The 21,676-nt window shown below is 42.2% G+C and overlaps 1 protein-coding gene and 1 non-coding gene across 2 annotated transcripts in view; both read left to right on the top strand.

Annotated features, from left to right (window-relative positions):
- Positions 1-21,676, top strand: part of ankrd50 (ankyrin repeat domain 50) — a 181,170-nt gene that overhangs the window by 144,262 nt on the left and 15,232 nt on the right. The gene's annotated exons all lie outside the window — the stretch shown is intronic.
- On the top strand, positions 8,460-8,644 carry LOC119963989. Its single transcript, XR_005460233.1, has one exon. It is a non-coding gene; the product is annotated as a U2 spliceosomal RNA (small nuclear RNA).

Raw genomic sequence — 21,676 nt, 5'->3', positions numbered from 1 at the left:
ATTGTAGGGGAATGTGCATAAATGTAAAAAAAGAACATCTTGTCAATAGGCTCCCATCCCATTGTGGGACCTTGTGCAGCTAATGTTGGCGCTGCAATATAAATGCAGACCTCTAGTGATATTTAACTTGTCATTGAACTTCAGTGTTCATTCCTGAGCAGGAGGATACCAGTATTATGCACTTGAACTAAAAATAAAATATTCTTGAAAGACTCAGCAGGTCAGGCATCATCTGTGGAGGGAAATGGAATTAATGGGCTGGATTCTCCCCTACCCGGCGTGACGGAGGGTGCCGGCGTAGGGGAGTGGCGCCAACCACTCAGGGGTCGCGCCTCCCCAAAGGTGGGGAATTCTCCCCACCTTTGGGGGCCAGCCCCGCGCCGGAGCAGTTTGCACCAGAAGACTGGCGCAAACACCCGGCGCAGTCGGAAGCGGGGCTGGCCGAAAGGCTTTCGGCAGTTGGCGCATGCGCCGGCAGTGACGTCAGCGGCAGCTGGCCGCTGACGTCACTGCCGGCGCATGCGCGATGCGGGGTTCTCCTCCGCGTCCGCCATGGCGGAGGCCGTGGCGGCGCGGAAGGAGAAAGAGTGCCCCCACGGCACTGCCCCGCGGAGTGAGCGGGGGGCCCCGATCGCGGGCCAGGCCTCCGTGGGGGCACCCCCCCGGGTCCGATCGCCCCCCGCCCCCCCAGGACCCCGGGGGCCTGCTCGCGCCGCTGAGGCCCGCCGTTCCAGAGGTGGTTTAAACCTCGGCGGCGGGAGAAGGCCTCCCAGTGGCGGGACTTCGGCCCATCCGGGCCGGAGATTTGAGGTAAGTTTTAAAAAAATGAAATCCCGCCGGCGCCAGCTTTTTCACAGGCTGCCGGCGGGATTTGCACAACGCCGGTTTATGACCGGCGGGAGAATTCAAAAACCTGTGGGAGCGGAAATAACGCCGCTTCCCGCCAATTCTCCGACCCTGCGTGGGGTCGGAGAATTTCGCCCAATGTTTCAGGTCAATGACCTGTCAGAACGGAGATGAGAGTTTTAGATCCTGACAGTCATGATTAGGCCTGGATCAATGTCCCAGTAGATGGAGATGGCTGTTCTAACCTGCCAATCTTGCCATCTGTCCACCTCCATTGCCACCTGAGGCCTGCATATGGCAGTGACAGACCCAACTCCATTTCACCCCTGCCACCCTGGAACAAAAATTCAGTGGGCAGGGTGCTTCCTTAACAGAGGTAATTTGCAGCAAATCTTTTTCAACTCCATTTGCCTGTCCCCTTCACAAAATCCAGACCTTGGTGCATATTGCCTGAGTTTTTTTGGCCATTAAAATCTGGAAAGTCCATGCATGCTGCCTGTAATTTGCACCAAAGTAAACTGCATAACAGTGGAACATTGTTTGTAGCCAAATAGATATTTTGAAACAAAGGAAATATTGGGTGGAATTTAATCCAGGGTCAGGGACAGTAGTGGGGGCCTCCCTGATTGCAGAGCTCACAGTCTTAAGTGCCAGTCAGGTACTAGCTGGCTAGTAGGTGGCCTTCTCCAAGGGAGTAATTGGCCAATCAGAGGCCAATGCATTGGGATGAGACTCTTGAGTTGACATTAATGGCTGTCCATAAGCCTTCCTGGCCTCCACTTCATTGGGGCAGAGACGGGAAGGCAGCAGGATCCCCACCTCTGGTACTTCCACTGAATTAAAATTTGGATTTGTTTATTGTCACGTGTGTCGAGGTACAGTGAAAAGTATTATTCTGCGTACGGTCCAGACAGATTATTCCATACATGAAAAAAAAGGACATACAAAAATACACAACGTAGATACATAGACACAGGCAGCGGGTGAAGCATACAAGGGTGGAGTACTACTCGGTCGAGAAGATGTATGAAGAGATCAGATTAGTCCATAAAAGGGTCATTTAGGAGTATGGTAACAGGAGTTTGCCCTCCTGCCTTCAAACCTGCCTCAAGAGGGAGGCATTTAATTTCCTCCATTGTGTGAATGTCAGTTGAAATATAGCTGAATGTGGTTAATTCGACTATGTGGGCTTTTATTTTTGTACTTTCTGAGGCCCCTCTGTGTTAGGATGTTGACATTAAGTGTCAAATTACATAATCATTGTCATTTGCTTGAAATTGTAAACCAATTTGACATGGTATTATCTGATCTTGTGCAAAGCAATAATTTGTGGATCGAAAGCAATAAATTCAGTGGCCAGAATCTTTTCGCAGAGTTCTTCCATCAGGATTGAAAATTGGTTTAGGGGTGGCTGGGGGGTGTTGTGAACCCTCTTTAGCAGACAGCAGGACAGGGTGCAATATTTTACAGGCGGCAGCCAATTAAATGGTTGTTGCTGGGGCTGCCGTCCAATTAAGGAAGGTGATCCCTCAGGAATTGCAATCCAATCACAGGGCTGGCTGCTCAACGGTCTCAGCAGTGGCATCAGGGACAGTGGCCACTGCTGGGGTTACAGCTGGAGGGCGAGGGGGCAACAATCGGCATGTGCTCTCAAAGTCAAGGTTTAGGCTGCTGGGGACAGTGAGACAGGCCACGGTGGGTTGGGGGTGATGGGGCAGCTGGTGGCAATGTCATGGGGCATTCTTTGTACTGGAGAGACTATTTCTTTCAGTGCCAAAATGTTCCTGGTGGTCATGCAAAACTGCAGAATGCCATGTCGTCGTCCCCCCCCCCCCCCCCCCCCCCCCCATGGTAAAATATAAGTGGAGAAGTGGGAAGAAGCCCTTTTGGAATTCACTTGGGCTCTTGGCAGGCCCTGGCAAAATGGCATGGCGGTGGGAAGGCACTAAGCATGGAAAATCTCAGCCAGTATGTTTTATTTTTTATTGGCCAAGTCAATAGAATTTCAATTAGGAACATTTCTGGCTGCAAAGGTCTAAGTAACTAAAATTTATTCTGAGTAGGAGTGAACCATTTTTAAAATATGAAATAACATGCATTTCTTTGTATTGAATATATTCTGCCTTTCAAATTATGTGCAGCTGTATGCTTTTTGCAAGTACAGCTGTGGAGTATCTACAAAAATGCTTGTAAAGTTAAAAATTCTTTATTGCAGAGATTGTTGACCATATTTCTTTGTGCATTGTGCCAATCAATCTTGTATTGTTAAACTTAGTATATAGATGTCTTCTATGAAGGGAATAAATAGTGTGTATTTGAGAAGATTGAGCAATGTAGGAGGTGGAACCTTTTGCATCTAATTACACAGATATATACAGATTTACTTCAAAAGTGCTGCCTTCAGCAGTGCTTTACAAGTTTCTTTGAATGTTCAAAGTACATATATCTGTTGATGAGAGCCATGGGTATTGCATTTACAAGATTTGTACCATAATTTAAGGGAAGAAGAAACCTGCATTTATGTAGTAACTTTCATACCCTTCAGACTAACATTTGGAGGGGCTTGAGTTTTTATGGGGGTCATGGTCAAGACAGTATATCTTTCAAAAGATTCCTGCTCTGACTATTATGTATAAATTATCTGAAGAGTCTTGAGCAATGGGTCCTTGAGAAGCTGGCCTGACTCCACAGAACTTGCAGATGGGTAAGGAGATGCCTTACTGCAATAGAGCTGGATAGGCCTGGTGAGCCCACACCCTTCTAGCCAAAAGTTGGGGCACCGGGAATGGGGGCGGGAATCCCAGAATGCGGTCCTATCAGTCATTTTTACAGATCTGTGGAATCTTCGCAACTCCATGAAATCCAGCCTGACGTAATGTTTCTTGGAATAACAATTTTTATTTATATAACACCTTTGGCATAATAAAATATCGCAAGGTACTTCACATGAATAAGATAAATAAATCAAAGCTAAAGGCAGCCGATTTGAATGTGTGAAGCATTTGCAACAATTAGAGGAATTAACACTGCATTCATACAAGCCTTGCATTTTGATCCGTTGTCTTGAAAAAGCCTTGAATTTCAATTTTCCAGCCTTGAAAATGCTTTTCAAACTTTTATGACAGTTCAGATCGTGACAGGATTGAAAAAGAAATATGAACACAAAACAACTTGCGCTAAATTGTTTTCTGATTTGATGTGTTGAAAACCCCACTAAGTGGCAGGTTAGGTATCACAAATATAGCATTCTTTGGTCATACGTTGAACTTCGGTCAATGGTAAGCGTATACATATACTATAGCTTGTGATGCAGAGCAAGGCCAACTGTGCAGTTCTTTCTTGGGGCCTTGAAGGTTGCTGGAAAAAGCTCATTGTATACTCTCTTTCATTCTGACATATTTGGACCCAGGAAAGATGACCAGCAGTGTCTATTGGTGCAGTGAGAAATTAAAGAGGAGATGAACATGCTTGTGAATGTGCAGTGGCTCGAGGAAAGAGATTACAAGGCCATTCACATTTACATTGACAGAATTCCTGTATAGAAAAGAAGCACAAGTGGAGACTGACTGTACTGGGAAGTTAACATTCATCACTCATTGAAAGCCATTAAGAGGGACCTCCAAGATGAAACAGCAAGAGTCCAGCATGTTCGAGCAAGAACACAAATTGCAAGAATTGAAAAATAAATTTCATAACTTTTATGTTAAATTTATTGCAAAGAGCAGATCAAGCGAATGAGGCTGAGGTTTTATCTGTTTACATGATAATTTATCTGGCTTAGTATACTAAGTATTAGATTGAAATGTTCTCATGAAAAAGTATAATCTGCGGTGTATAGGGATAATTAAAATGGCATGATAAGAAATCACAGCTGTATTAAGTACCAGATGAATATGCATACATCACAGTTTCAGCTGTCTGTCTTACATGCATGTCGTTGGGAGTAATCAATGTAGCTTAAATGTCTGTTTTACCATAATTCTTTGAAACTTAAGGACTTGTCATACAAATTTATTTTGTTTCAATATAGTACCTCATGATTGACATTTTGCAAGGAAAATAATATTTTTGTCCTTGACCATCCTTCTAATAGCATGAGTCTGTAATATCCAGGTCTGTCCTAATTGTGTAAGCTGAAGTCTTATACTTTGGTCAGTGGTAGTTTCCATGGTTCTAGGAAAGTAAAAGCTCTATTGATCATCAAAGAAGGCTGGCCATTACAAATGCACACACCAATATTTCGACTGTTTAACGGATCATCTTGTTTTGTCTTTGAAGAGAAAATGTGAATTTTCTACAAAATCATCTCAGGATGGCTAAATACATATACTCCATATTATGTAAGCATGCTCGAGCTGTGAGCAAAGTCTTTATAATTGGAACATTTTACCTTGGAAAGTCCTCAATTCAATGATCTAAGCTTATATGAACCTGCTAATACGTTTAACCTAATGCCCATTACAGAGATGTGGTTGCAAGTTGATCATGGTCAGGACCTGAATATTTCAGGATTCTTAACTTTTAGAAATTATAATCAAAATGTAAAAGGAACCCTAATAATAAAGGATGGAATAAAGGCAGTAAAGAAAAAGGATCCTGGCTCAGAAGGTTAAGAAGCAGAATCAGATGGAGGGGAGCTAATAACTTTGGATGGAAAATACTAGTGGGAGTTTTTATAGCCATGAAACCCCATCCCCTGCCCCAAATAATAGTTGTAGCATTAGCCAGAGTATAGATAAGGGAATTAGAGGCAGCGTTATGAGGGAAATACAGTAATCATTTAGGGATTTAGTGAACAAATGGTCTAGGCATACCTCTCTTAGCCAGGGGTTTATTATTGAGTTTCTGGACATTGTGCTAATAGAATAGGAAATATGTTTCATTAATATATTGGATTCTTGCAGACATGCCATCTCCTTCTTAATGGGGTCAGAATGTGGAATGTACAGTAATGCCAAATTAGGGGAGGTAGTGGCAAAGTGATATTGTTACTGGACTAGTAATCCAGAGACCCAGGGTAATCCTCTGGGGGCCAGAGTTCGAATCTCACTGCGGCAGGTGGTAGAATTTAAGATCAGTAAAGATCTGGAATTAAAAGTGTAATGATGACCATGAAACCATTGCAAATGTAAAAACCCATCTGGTTCACGAATGTCTTTTAGGCAAGGAAATTTGCCACCCTTACCTGGCCTGGCCTACATGTGACTCCAGACCAACAGCAATGTGGTTGACTCTTAATAGTGCCCTTTGAAATAGCCCAGCAAGCCACTCCATTCAGGGCAATAAATGCTAACCAGCGACACTTGCATCCCCTGAACGAATATTTTCTTTTAAATTTGGCTGCGCGTTCAAGTCACTTTAGTCTGTGTTTTTAAAATGTTTTCTAAAAGTTCAGTTCATGTTTCCAGCTAGTGGATTAAAAATCATAATTCGGCAGAAGATATATCTTCATGACAATATTCAAGGCAAGGATGTTTAGCTACTCAAAAAATAACGGCTATGTGGGGAGAGTGTGGGCAGGTCCAGTTGAGGTAGCAGATCTAATGGAATGGCGGAGCAGTCTTGGAAGAGTCAAATGGCCTGCTTCTACCTTTATTTCTTGTGTTCACATAAAGCTAGATTAGACACGGAACCACGCTAAGTGATTTTAGGGCAGGTGGTCAAAGGTTCGTCAAAGAGTAGGTTCTAAAGAGTGTATTACAGGAGAAAAGTGAGGTACAGTGGCAGAGAGTTTTAGGAAGGGGATTCCAGAACTTTAAGCCTAAGTAGCAGAAGGCCTCGCCACCAAAAGTGGAGCCATTGAATTTCAAGGTGGCCAAGATGCCAGAATTAGATAAATAGACGGGTTGTGGGTCTGGACTAGATTACACAGATAGGGAGGAATGAAGCTATGGAAATATTTAGAAACAAAGATGAGAAATTTAAAATCAAGGCAAAGTTTGACCAGAAGCCCGTGCTGGTCAGTTAAAGTGGCAATTGAATTTGGACTGTTACATGTACATGGCAGCAGAAATTGGATGACCTCAGTTGTGAAGAATGTAGAATGTTGGAGAATAGCCAGGAATGTATTGGAATGTATTGGAAAGTAATGTTTTGAGGTAACAAAGTCATCATTGACGTTTTCAGCAGCAAATGAGTGGCGGCAAGAGCAAAGTCTGGTGTTACGGAAATGGAAGTAACGTTTCTTAAAAATAAATTTAGAGTACCCAATTAAGGGGCAATTTAGTGTGGCCAATTCACCTAACCTGTACATCTTTGAGTTGTGGGGTCGACACCCACGCAGACATGGGGAGAAGGTAGCATTTTTAAAGAGGATGCAGATGTCTGTCAGAAGCTTGTTTGGGGATTAAAGATGGCGTCAAGCTTGCAAACAGTCTGGTTTAGTCTCAACCTATTGCCAGAGAGAGAGATGGAGACAGTTGCTCAGGATGGTGTCATGCCTTCAGTCTTTCAAGTATTCAATTGGAGGAAATCTCTGCTGATTCAGTACTGAACATCAGATAAGTAATTGGATAATTTAGCAACAGTAGAGGAGTTGAGAGAGGTATTGGTGAAAAAGGGCTTGATGCGCTCGGTGTACATGTATGAACCAGTGCTGTGCTTCTGGGTGATGATGTCATTGGGCAGCATGTAGAGGAGAAATTGGAGGGGTCCAAGGGTAAGGGTACCGGGATGGGAAAAGAAGTAATTGAAAGAGATATTCTGGCTACAATTAAACAGATAAGTGCAGTCTGACCCAACTGGATGACAGTGGAGAGTCGTTGGAGGAAGCGGGTGTAGCCAACCATGTCAAAGCATGTGGACCAGTCAAGAAGGACGAAGATGGATATTTACCTTTGTCACAATCACATAGAATGTCATTTCTGAATTTGTTAAGAAACATGCGCAGCGGCAGCAATGTGTACCATTTACAAGGTTCATGTGCCATATAATAACACCGGGAAGACTTTGAAATACTCATGAAACTATGAAAATAAATAACCATCCACTCACATTCCCCATAAAAAGCTTAGTCATAAAGCTATCAAAACAAGCAGGCAATCATAAACCACTTCAAAGATGTACAATTCTCTCAACTCATAAAATTACCAATCAAAGAAAGCTTGACAGTTGTGTAAACAACTCTCACCGAACTGAATCCAGTAGTGAAGCTTGGAGTTCAACCAAGCATTCAAAATGGGATTCAATTGCAAATTTCTTCAGCAAAGGACCTTGGCACTCCCAAGCTAGATAGTGTTGCACTGAAACAGGCCAGTTGGCCCAAGTAGTCTGTATTTGTTTATGCTTCCATTGGGTCCCTCACCATTCTATCCCCTCCTTTTTTATGTATGCAATAAGTCTCCCCTTATATATATCATTGTTATCTACTTCAACTATTCCATGTGGCCTTTGGTTCCACATTCTCACCACTATGTAGGCAAACAATTAATCGTGTTTTCTTGCCTTGATCGCATTGTCGTAAATAAGTACATAATTGATCTCATAATCCCTTACCCTTATGTTCGGCTCATGCATCAAGGATGTATGTGGTTGAGATTGTTGGGTACTTCAAACCCTTGGAACTGTACCTCAACGTATGGCAGTGATTTTAATAAGACAAAAAAAAGTTTGTTATCGCTTCTCGGCCTTTTGGCTAAGATCAAGTGTAGTAGCCTTTTGGCTCAGATCTGGTATGTCTCTCTTGTGGGGACCGTGAATTGGATTCAATTTGAATTGGTTTTTGGAGCAGGCAAGGAGCTGGATTAGGGGTTCGCCCCGACCACACTCTGAGCCCTGGCTTTGTAACTCAGAAAAAGTAAAAAAAAGTTTGTTTTGTTATGTGGTAAATTAATTATTTCATACCAACAAACAGCGTATGGTTTATCTTTCAGAAGAGGGATAAGTATGAGGTAGGAAGAATCTTCAAAGGCAGAAGAAGAAGAAAGGAATGCATCATGAAAAATGTCTAATGAGCAGTTTCCATCCATCCTGACAGTATAAATGAGCCATTCAGAGAAACCTTCCCATTGAAACCATCTGTCCAAAGAGACAGTGATGCTAGTCCCAGGGGCAGCCATTATAGATAGATTTCACCATGTATTGATTATTAAATATGTTCCTGTTGAGGGTTGGAAGTTTCTGTTTGAGACCACCAGAGGCTCTGTAGTCCTTCCTTCTGCTTACTCATTTGAATGCATTTGACATGCTGTTTAAAAGAGTGTTCCCTTTTCATATATAGACTTCACTCCATGATTGATTTGATGCAAGTTTGATGCAAACCTCTTTCCAGGGAAGTGCAGAATCAGATAATGAATGATTCTTCTTCGTGTCACAACCCACCCAAATGTGCACACTGTTGCCAAATTCGCAACTTTAATATTTTTCACAATTATTTGGTACCTAAAATATAAAGACAGACATAAAAAAGCCAGCAGGATGTTGGCACATCAGCTGAGGAACAGGAGGTGGCGAGAGAAATTGGGAAAGTAAAGGATACAAGGGGGAAGGTGGTTATGGACCCGGACGGGGTGAACGATGTGTTTCAGGAATTTTATAGGCGACTTTATAAATCGGAACCCCCCAGCCGGGGAGGAGGGTATGAAGCGTTTCTTGGGGGGCCTGGAGTTCCCGAGGGTAGACGAGGAGTTGATGCAAGGCTTGGGAGGCCCAATCGGGCTTGTGGGGGGGGCGGTGATAGACTGACTGGTGGTGATGCAATCGGGAAGGCCACGGGACCTGATGGATACTTGGTGGAGGTTTACAGAAAGTTCTCCGGGTTGCTGGGGCTGCTCCTGGTAAAGTTCTTTAATGAGGGCAGCACGGTAGCATGGTGGTTAGCATAAATGCTTCACAGCTCCAGGGTCCCAGGTTCGATTCCCGGCTGGGTCACTGTCTGTGCGGAGTCTGCACGTCCTCCCCGTGTGTGCGTGGGTTTCCTCCGGGTGCTCCGATTTCCTCCCACAGTCCAAAGATGTGCAGGTTAGGTGGATTGGCGATGCTAAATTGCCCGTAGTGTCCTAAAAAGTAAGGTTAAGGGGGGGGTTGTTGGGTTACGGGTATAGGGTGGATACGTGGGTTTGAGTAGGGTGATCATTGCTCAGCACAACATTGAGGGCCGAAGGGCCTGTTCTGTGCTGTACCGTTCTATGTTCTATATCCTTTGCTTGCTATCTCTGAGCCAGTCAGCTTTCTCTCAATAATTACAGTGCAAAAAAACACATCCAGCATTACTTTATTTGTATTACCATTGCAGCACTATCAATAGCACTACCTTTGCAGTATTGTCTCCACTTGAGCCCATTACATGATGATACACTAGGCAATTTATTGGTACTGATTACTTAAGAATGTAACATCCATGGGAAAGCACATTTACTGCGACAAACCCTTCAGGATATAATTGCTATTGAGAGCTTTTCACAATATATCTTTTTGTTGTACAGCTGTTTTCGATGTCTTGCTGTGCTCTTAGATGGCAATCAGTGGCTGACTGGAGCAGTCTAGGTGTGCACTTTATTGTTGATTGGCACTGTAAATGGCTCAAGTAATGCACTGACCAGTGAACAATATGTTCTAAAGCTGACATTTAAATGGTAAGAAAGTATTTTCTGCCAGAACACTTGTCAGCCAAGTATTTTTCTTTAAAAATGACTGAAATATATTGTAGTAGATATGGAAATGTGATATATATCACATTAGGTTTTTGTCTTATAGATCCTACAATGGTGAATAAAATATTGCTGTGAGGAGCCTTTTGCTGCTGGCACATGACTTTCATGATTTGAAGATATTTGTATCAGACCGGAAAATCTCTTTACAATAGCAGTGCGTAGAAGGATCTCCTACTCCTGAGTCAATGCCTATGCTGATTTGGCCAAAACATTTAAATCCTATTTAGAGAGAAATATTTTAAGCTGTCATGTTTTTGCTCAGCCTTGCCATAAAAGTTAAAATTACATTGTTTTTAAAAGGTATTTTGGCACATAGTGCCATCCCAAAATCAGGGAAGCTCTGCAACCAAAAAATTCAAATTGAGCGTGAGGTCAGGTGTAATGCCTGGATCTGGTATGTCTCTCTTGTGGGGACCATGAATTGTATTAAATTTGAATTGTTTTCTGGAGCAGGCAAGGAGCGGGATTAGGGGGTTGCCCCTGTCCACACTAAGCTCTGGCTTTGTAACTCTGATAAACATTTTTTAAAAATAGAATCTTGCAATGATTTGCTGCAAGCAGTCAAATCAAATTGGCTATTCTTGTTGGTTCTAAACCTGAAATGGTCCAGAGAGCCAAATGTTGGGGTATTGCAAAATGATGGCACAATGGTTAGCACTGTTGCCTCACCATGCCAAGGACCCGAGTTCGATTCTGGCCTTGGGTGACTGTGTGAAGTTTGTATGTTCCCCCGTGTCTGCCTGGGTTTCCTCCAGGTGCTCCAATTTCCTCCTACAATCCAAAGATGTGCAGGTTAGATGGATTGGCCATGATCAATGCATGAGATTCCGGGATAGGGCAGAGGAATGGGTCTAGGTAGAGTGCTCTTGTGGGGAGTTGGTGCAGACTCGCGCCAAATGGCCTCCATCTACACTGTAGGGGGTTCGAAGGAAACTTTATTTCTTTTTTGGAAAAGTGTTTCAAAATTATTTAAGTGTTGGCACGTCCAATCTGAAATTTTTTCTTATCAGGTAAGAAGTGATTAGAAAGAAAAATGATGAATACAGAGCCAAAGAATCTAAGGAATAACAGCTGTGGCAGATCATAATAAAGTATAAAATCAGGGAAATCTGTGAAGCTGTATTGAAATGCGTCATCCCCTGCAGAAAATAATGTATTGACCATTATCATTTATTAATATTGTTGGATGGATCACAATATTTCAAAATACATAGGAAACCAGTGATATTCCATTATCAAAAGTATCTTAATTTACCAACAAAACTCGCAACACCTGCATAATACATAGGACTTTACAGTGTTTAGTGTTATGTTGGAATGAAAAAGCAGGAGCTAAGTGGGAGTGATGAGTCAGCATGCATGTGTGCAAGGAAGTCAGGAGATATCAGGCGGGATTCTCCTTTCTGGGGACTAAGTCCCCACGCCGGCGGGAAAACTGACGCGAATCACTCTGGCGTCAACAGCCCCCGAAAGTGCGGAGGGGTTGGTGCCGTGCCATCCAGCACCAAAGGGACTGCGCGAGTTTGCACTTGCGCCAAAGGGCCGGCGTGTTTTGGAGCATGCGCGTCGGGTTCTCTTCTCCGTGCCGGCCATGGCAGAGCCTACAGCGGCTGGCGTGGAAGGAAGGAGTGCCCCCACGGCACAGGCCCGCCCGCAAATCGATGGGCCCCGAACACAGGCCAGGCAGGGGTCGGATTCCCCCGCGCACCCCCAGCACACGTCATAATCCATAATTGAACATGGATAATAATGGTGTTAAATTGTCGTGAGGTTTTGCAGATTTGTTGTTAAATAACACGTGGGTGCACAAATATTTTCCTGGATCATTCTCAATGAGGAATCTCACAGTTTCTCCTTGCCTCTTCATGAGAACCTGCAAATTCTACTCACCTCCTCAGTGAGGACCCTTCGTGCTAAAGAAGCTGAACAAGAACCTCTGTCACCAGCCAGAAAAGTAAGAAAGTCTGCTTCCCATTTCCCCCAACACCCAACTAAGTCATTTTGACACCCTGGAAGAGCTTAGCATTCTTCCTTTGGGCCTGCAAAGATAAGTTTGTTTTAACATCACCGCACCTGCCACCCAAACAAAGGTTGTATTTTTAACTTTGGTCAGCTTCCAATTTTCCCCCTCTGTCGGTACCCATCTTCCATTACTCTTCCCCATCCTTTTCACTTCCCCATCCTTTTCACTTCCCTAATCAATTCCCACTCCCCACGCCATGACCTCTATCTGCCTCCTCATGTCTGTACTTCTTCCACCATGGCTGAACCATCATTCGCCATCTAACATTTTTGTTTTTTTTTTGTTCTTTATTTGTTCATGGGATGTGGGTGTCGCTGGCTGGGCCAGCATCTATTGCCCATCCCTAAAAGACATTGGTGAACCAGGGTTTTTACAACAATCAACAATGGTTTCATGGTCATCATTAGAGTGTTTATTCGGGGCACCATGGGGGGGGCAGCACGGTGGCGCAGTGGTTAGCATTGCTGCCTCACGGCGCTGAAGTCCCAGGTTCGATCTCGGCTCTGGGTCACTGTCTGTGTGGAGTTTGCACATTCTCCCCGTGTTTGCGTGGGTTTCACCCCCACAACCCAAAGATGTGCAGGCTAAGTGGATTGGCCACGCTAAATTGCCCCTTAATTGGAAAAAATTAATTGGGTACTCTAAATTGAAAAAAAATATATTAGAGTGTTCATTCAGTTTTTTTTTTATTATTAAATTCAAATTCCACCATCTACCCTGGTGGGATTTGAACCCATGTTCCCAGAGCATTACCCTGGCCTCTGGATTACAAGTCCAGCGATAATACCAGTACCTCACTGTCTCCCCGTCATAACTCACTCTACGCGATGCCATGGAAGATCAGATAGTTATCTCAGAACATTAATTCAGTGTGTTCCATCATGATAAACTAGTCATGACAACACACTGCAGATCAACATCTGCAATCACAAGAAAGAAATCAAGAGCTAAAATGAAAATGTATCAAAATTACGAGCAACTAAATTACTTTAAAATTGTAATCAAGTCTAACTTTCTTTCTATGCTTCATTGTTAACTATAATTTTCTGTATTCTTTTGGATATGGAGATATTTGTGTAATATGTTAGTATATATGACAGTTACGTTACTTTGTATTTTATGTAACCATTAGCGATTACCTTACTGTAGAGTTCCGTTGTAATCCAAGTGATCTATTAAAGGATTACAGGAGGGATATGTATTTTTTCTATCCACTCGTGCTCTCCTTTGTCATCTTGCTATGTATAAACCTACAAGCAACTGGCATCATACACTGTTTCGGCTATGTTGTCGTTATTCATGTGGAGGCTACATAGTGAATATTGCTGGTTATACAATCATTAGTGAGTGGGAAGAGTGCTTCACAGTTAAGCCTGACATTGTCTTCACCCACACATTTTCAGAGGGGATTACCAGACAGGGAACAGGCATTTAAGATAGTCAATTTCCCTGCCCTAACTGCGGGCACTGACTCTTAATTGACAAACAACCTGAACACAGTCTGAGCATTGAACCTGATATCTTTTTCCTTTTTGATATGGCTGAGTTGCTTCCCTGACCTTTTGGGGAAGGGAAGAAATTACGTGATATACAGTATAGACAACTCGTGGCTGATTCTGTGATATTGTGTTCCCAACGGCATGCCTTGCCTGTTGGAATTGCCCAAATTTCTGATGTGCGTTAGCAGCTCAAAATCAGAAGGTTACTCCCACAGGCTGCTTTGTAGCCAATAATAGTTCCTTGACAGTTTGAACAAAAGGCAGCTTTGTTTTAAAACCGTACAAGAGTTGTGTTTAGTCAGATGTTTGTTTTTTGTCTTCACACATAGACCTTTTCTTTTCAGGAAGAGTAAGGAGCTATGGGATGGATTAACAGACTGATTCTAACCAGTATTGCGACCCCCTGGGCGAGTTTCCGGCTAATTCAAGCCCCACTTGACTCGGAGTCGCAACAGAATTAAAATTAATACATAGGGTGGCACGGTGGCACAGCGATTAGCACTGCTGCCTCACAGCACTGATGACCCTGGTTCGATCCTGGCCCCGGGTCACTGTCCGTGGGGAGTTTGCACGTTCTCTCTGTGTCTGCGTGGGTCTCTGCCCCCACACCCCAAAGATGTACAGGTAGGTGGATTGGCCATGCTAAATTGTCCCTTAATTGGAATAAAATAATTGGGTACTCTAACATTTTAAAAAAAAAGTGATGAGTACATTTTTTAAGAAAAAAAACACAAAGCCTTTCACCCTTAGCATCTCAATAACTATAGTCACCAGGTTTATAAATTCAAACACAATTAAGTTTATTAATAGCAATTATAATTAAATATGCAGCGAATACAAGTTAACTATTATCTAATTCCTAACTCATCCCACCCTCTACACACACATGCACATGACATACTGTTATGGGCCAGGGTTTAGAGAACCCCAAAGTGTATCATGGAGTTCACCTGACCCACGACTTTTACTAGATTGTGGTACGGGGAGCACACGGCCCACTCTACAGGTGTGGTGCAGCAGAAATTTAAAAGTAATTTTTAAAGCAAAACAATGTTTATTCTATGAACTCAGTTAACCTTTTTAAAACATACAGTGAACATCTTAGCAACCATCAATTCAAATACACCCCCCAAAGAATACAACACTCTAAATAATCTTTAAACATTCCTTTTAACATCCAGAAGACAAAAATCCTTTTTATAGAAGCACATCAGGTATAAATTCTCTACTGAAAGCAGTTATCACTCTGAATTCACCAAATGATCTAGAGATAGTCTTTAGATTGCAGAGATAACAAAATTACAGCTTCTTTGGCTGGCTGTAACCCAAACCCTAAAACGAAATAAAAAAACATACACACCCAAGCATTTTCTCAAAGCGAAAATACAAATCAGACCCAGAGCTCAGCTCCACCCATCCTCTGACATCACTGCAGCCACTTGAGCAGACAAACATTTCCTAAAGTGACATTCCCATGACACCTCCTCCCCCCCCCCCCAGATAAAAAAATAAACCATCAATTTCGAGATGGTTTCATTATTCACCTTTTCACTTTCCTTTAAGAAATGCAGACAATAAATATACTTTTTTTTGTTTAAAAAACAACACACGCAAACAGGCATAATAACATAGTCCATTTCAGTTCTTCTTCCTGTAACTTGTCATCACATTCTTGACAAAGCTTTGGCTATCACGTTTTCTCGTCCTAACACATGTATTATTTTCAAATGAAATGGCTGTAACAATAAACTCCGTCAAAACAGTCTGGCATTGTTAGTCTGGAATCGCGCCAAAAAGGTCAATGGATTATGATCGGTACAGATAATCGTGTCAGACGGATTGCTGGTCATACAAATTTGGAAATGTTGCAAAGACAGCACCAAGCTCAAAGTCTCCTTCTCAATCATGGAGTACTACTTCTGGTGAGAATTCAATTCTTTTGAAAAATAACCAATAGGTCGCTCTAGCCCTTCGTAGTCGTCTTGTAGAAGCACCGCACCAACGCCCACATCACTCGCATCAACAGCCACTTTGAATGGTTTTGTGTAATTTGGGATGGCTAACACAGGAGCAGTGGTTAACACAGCCTTCAGACCGTCAAATGCCTGTTGACACTCCGCTGTCCACTGGAATTTGTTACGCTTCTTCAGTACGTCCGTCAGTGGAGCGACCACACTGCTAAAATTCAGTGCAAATTTCCGGTAAAATCCACTCATATCCAGAAATCGCATTATTTCCCTTTGCATCGAGGGAATTGGAAACTCCCCAATAACTTTTGTTTTCACATCCTGTGGGACCATCCGACTCTGTCCGATTGTATGGCCAAGGAAAGTGACTTATGCTTTTCCAAATTCACTTTTGGCTAGGTTTATCACCAAACCTGCCTCCTGAAGCCGATCGAATAACTCCCATCAAATGCTTCAAATGTTCTGTCCATGTCTGACTAAAAATTACCAGATCATCTCTGTATACCGCACAATTGGTAATCCTGAAATGACTTTGTTAGTTAACCATTGAAATGTGGTTGGGGTGTTTATCATGCCAAATGGCATAACTTTGAATTGGTATATACCATCTGGAGTCACAAAAGCTGAAATCTCCTTCGCCCTTTCGGATAAAGGTACCTGCCAGTAACCCTTAAGTAAATCCAGTTTGGAAATAAAAGCTGATTGTCCCACTTTCACAATGCAAACCTACAAACGTGGGATAGGATAAGAGTCTGTTCTTGTAACTGCATTAACCTTTCTATAGTCTACACACAACCGTTGGGTACTGTCCGGTTTTGGTACCATCACTATGGGTGAGCTCCATTGGCTGCAACCCACTTCAATTATGCCATTTTTAAGCATACTTTCAATCTCTTTGTTAACCTGTGCCAATTTTAAAGGGTTAAGTCTATATGGATGTTGTTTGATTGGAACAGCATTTCCCACATCTACATCATGTATATCCATTTTAGTGCTTCCCAACTTATCTCCACAAACTTGCCCTGTGATATCAATAACTCTTTCAGGTCAGTCCACTTTTCCTCAACAATTTATCCCAATTTTTAAGAACATCCTCATTTTCCCATTCAATTTGAGGTATGTCAAATTCACAGTCATCTGGATTTGGTTCGTCACTTTGAGTTAGAATCATTAAAACCTTCTCCTTTTTCTCTCCTTCCCTTCCAAAGTACCTTTTAAGCATATTCACATGCCACACATGGTGAGTTTTCCTTCTATCTGGTATTCTTACCACATAATTCATCTCACCTAATTTCCTTTCAATCTGATAAGGTCCACAAAACCTTGCTTTTAGAGGTTCACCTACCACTGGTAACAATAATAAAACTTTATCTCCACAGGCAAAACTACGAACTTTGGATTTCTTGTCCGCTTCCCGTTTCATCACATGTTGTGCAACTTTTAAATGTTGTCTAGCCAATTCCCCTGCTCTAGTTAATCGTTTCCTAAAATTTGACACTAAATCCAATCCACTGGCAGGTACCTTTATCCGAAAGGGCGAAGGAGATTTCTCACTCACCAATTTTTCCTTAATCAATTTGAGTTGGGGCAGCACGGTAGCATTGTGGATAGCACAACTGCTTCACAGCTCCAGGGTCCCAGGTTCTATTCCAGCTTGGGTCACTGTCTGTGCGGAGTCTGCACATCCTTCCTGTGTGCGCGTGGGTTTCCTCCGGGTGCTCCGGTTTCCTCCCACAGTCCAAAGATGTGCAGGTTAGGTGGATTTGCCCTGATAAATTGCTCTTAGTGTCCACAATTGCCCTTAGTGTTGGGTTGGGTTATGGGGATAGGGTGGCGGTGTTGACCTTGGGTAGGGTGCTCTTTCCAAGAGCCGGTGCAGACTCGATGGGCCGAATGGCCTCCTTCTGCACTGTAAATTCGATAAGTGGTCCTCTTACCCCATGACCAAAAATTAGTTTAAAAGGACTGAATTTGGTTGACACATTAGGTGCATCCCGAATTGCAAACAGTCTGAATGGAATTCCTTTATCCCAAACCACTGGATAATCTTGACAATAAGCCCTCAACATTGTCTTTAATGTCTGAATCCACCTTTCTAACGCTCCCTGCAATTCTGGATGGTACGCAGTGTCTTATTCCTAAGCTATCGATAACTTCTTTGAATAACTTTGAGGTAAAATTTGATCCTTGATCCGATTGTATTTCTGTGGGTAGTCCATATCTAGTAAAGAATTTAAGTAACTCCGCCACAAGCTTTTTAGCTGTAACATTACGTACTGGAATGGCCTCTGGAAATCTAGTAGTCACATCCATTATAGTCCAAAAATATTGATTCCCACTTTTCGTTTTAGAAAACGGTCCTACACAATCAATTAAGACTCTAGTAAAAGGTTCCTCAAATGCTGTAATTGGTATGAAGGGCGCTGGTTTTATCACTGCTTGAGGTTTCCCTATCACTTGACATGTGTGACATGGTCGACAAAATTTAACTACATCTGTATGACGGCCAGGCCAATAAAAATGTTTTTGTATTTTAGCTTGAATTTCCCTTACTCCCAAATGACCTCCCACTGGTACCTCACGTGCAACTCGCAACACGTCCTTTCCCTACCGGCAATACCACTTGATGAACTTCTGCCCACTTTTCATCCACCTGCATATGTAAAGATCTCCATTTTCTCATCAAGACATCACTTTTATGGTAATAACACTCTGGTATACACTCAGATTCCTCCTCCGTGTATGCTTTCTGATACATGGTTTTATTTCTATATCTTTCTGTTGTAACTCCGCCAATTTTCCTGAACTAAAAATATCCTCCTCATCCTCCACCTGTTCTTGTTCTTTTTCAACCATCTGATCAAAAATTGTTTCTGATAATTGCACTTCAACTTTATCTTCACTCTTTGATTTCTCCTCTTGTCTTAACCTGTGACTTTGCGACCTTGTTACTACACAGTCCGGAAAAATCCCAGGATACTCGTCCTTCAACACTTCAGTTGTCTGATTTTCCACTGGCTTATCAACCACAGTAGGCATCACTCCCACCTGTGATCCAGCTGTATCATTACCCAAGATAAACTATATTCCTGGACAAGATAGTTTCTCTATTACTCCTACTACAACTTCACCACTCTTCATTGGACTTTCCAACCTTACCTTATATAATGGAACACTACTCTTCTCACCCTGAATTCCACATATTACCACCTTTTCTGGCAATATTTCTCCCAAACTACATAACCCCTAATTTCTTACCATTAAAGATTGACTAGCTCCCGTATCTCTTAAAATTGTGACTTCTTTACCTGCTCCTCCTGATACACATGAGTAAAGTTTACCCACACAAGTAAATTCTTTAAAGAGATCTGGCAACTTTTTATCATCATCACCTCTTGATCAGACTGTACAATCTTTTGCACCTCCTTCGCTTCACTTGGGCTTTCCTTTACCACTTTAACAAACCCCACTGTCTTATCCTGTTTTACCACATCAGCCTTCCCAGTGCTTTTCTTCAACCACCAACACTGTGACTTTACATGGTCTAGTTTATTACAGTGAAAACATTTGAAACTTTTCATTTCTTTTCCACCTCCTGGATTTCTTTTTTAATCTGAGGTACACTCTCCTTATTATCTCCCATCAGATCACCTTTACCTTTACCACTTGAGTATTTTTCATGTCCCCAGTTTCTGTCCCTCACAGGCTAAAACTGATGTCGGAAACCAAGCTCTGATTTATGAACTAATTCATAATCACCTGCCATTTCTGCTGCTAATCTCGCAGTTTTAACCCTCTGTTCTTCCACATGAGTTCTCACTACATCAGGAGTTGAATATTTAAACTCCTCCAAAAGCATAATTTCTCTGAGAGCTTCATACATTTGGTCTATTTTCAAAGCCCTTATCCACCTATCAAATTACTCTGTTTGATCCTTTCAAACTCCATATATGTTTGACCAAATTCTTTCCTTAAATTTCTAAATCTTTGTCTGTAGGCTTCAGGCACTAGTTCATGTGCACCTAAGATGGATCTTTTCACCTCATACGTCCCAGATACCTCCTCCGATAGTGATGCAAACACTTCACGAGCCCTACCTACCAGCTTTGTTTGAATCAGTAATACCCACATGTCCTGTGGCCATTTCATTTGTTTAGCAACCTTCTCAAATGAAAAGAAAAAGGCTTTTACTACCTCCTCATCAAACTTTGGCACTGCGTGGACATATTTAAATTGATCCCCACCAAGCCTTTGACTATGACGCTCTTTCTCACTATCCTCCAACTGTACGTTTCCCTTTGTGTCTGCTAATTTTAACTGACTATCATGTTTCGTGTCCATTTTCTGAAGTTCAAACTCTCCCTCTTTATCTTGTTCTGCTCAGGCTATTCTTTCTGTTTTCCTTTCTTCACTCTCTTTTTCTTTTTCCTCTCTCTCTCTTTCATATTCAAGCTGCTTTAATTCTTTCTCATGTTCCATTTGTTTAATTTGTAACGGAAGCTTTGCTATTTCCAACGAGTCAAACTGTATCTCAGGCAATTTAAAATGCTTTGCCACCGTCATAATTAACTCATCTTTTTGCATTTTGTCAGGCAATGTTTTTGCCAACTCTAAAAGCTTGTTTTTAGTCTCTGTCCGTAAGGTACTGCGTGTGACTGTCTTCACCACCAAAAACTTCAGAGCCTCTGAAAGAGCCATCGTCCACAACACATTCCCTACTTCAACTGAAATACCACACCTGAAAAGCAACCACAATATGCTCACCCCTCACTGTCTTTAAGTTCACTAAGCCAATCCAATAGATAGACTTTTATCCCCTTTAAGCCCCCAATTTGTTATGGGCCAGGGTCTAGAGAACCTCAAAGAGTATCATGGAGTTCACCTGACCCATGTCTTTTACAGATTGTGGTATGGGGAGCACATGGCCCACTCTGCACGTGTGATGCAGCAGAAATTTAAAAGTAATTTTTAAATCAAAACAATGTTTATTCTATCAACTCAGTTAACCTTTTTAAAACATACAGTGAACATCTTAGCAACCATCAATTCAAATACACCCCCCAAAGAATGCAACACTCTAAGCAATCCTTAAACATTCCTTTTAACATCCATTAGACAAAAATCCTTTTTATAGAAGCGCATCAGGTTCAAATTCTCTACTGAAAGCAGTTATCACTCTGAATTCACCAAATGATCTAGAGATAGTCTTTCCATTGCGGAGATCAAAATTGCACCTTCTTTGGCTGCCTGTAGCTCCAACACTAAAAGAAAACCAAAAATCACAGACACACCCAAGCTTTTTCTCAAAGCGAAACTAAAAAGCATAGCCAAAGCTCAGCTCCACTCATCCTCTGACATCACTGCCGCCACTTGAGCAGTCAGACATTTCTTAAAGTGACATTCCCATGACAATACAAACAGAGGGAGAATGGGGGGGGGGGGGGGGAAATAATAATGAAAGTAAAAAATTAGAACCTTTGTTTCAGATGGTTGTTTTAGCACAGCTTTCTTTGATATAAACTGTCAGGTCGCAATTTTTATTTCTAGTCTGTAATGATTTTCACTGTAGATTCATTCAGGTATCTGCAGTTTCAGAAATACAGCAACAATACAGCTTTTCTGGAGAAAACAAGAGACAGATAGTTCCTTTCCTCTAAGTGTCCAGGTCTCCAACTGCCTTTCCCCAGGCTC

Source organism: Scyliorhinus canicula, chromosome 3, assembly GCF_902713615.1.
Source record: "Scyliorhinus canicula chromosome 3, sScyCan1.1, whole genome shotgun sequence".
NCBI lineage: Eukaryota > Metazoa > Chordata > Chondrichthyes > Carcharhiniformes > Scyliorhinidae > Scyliorhinus > Scyliorhinus canicula.
Note: the sequence above shows the minus strand (reverse complement) of the source record. Positions and strands in the feature narration are given on the sequence as shown.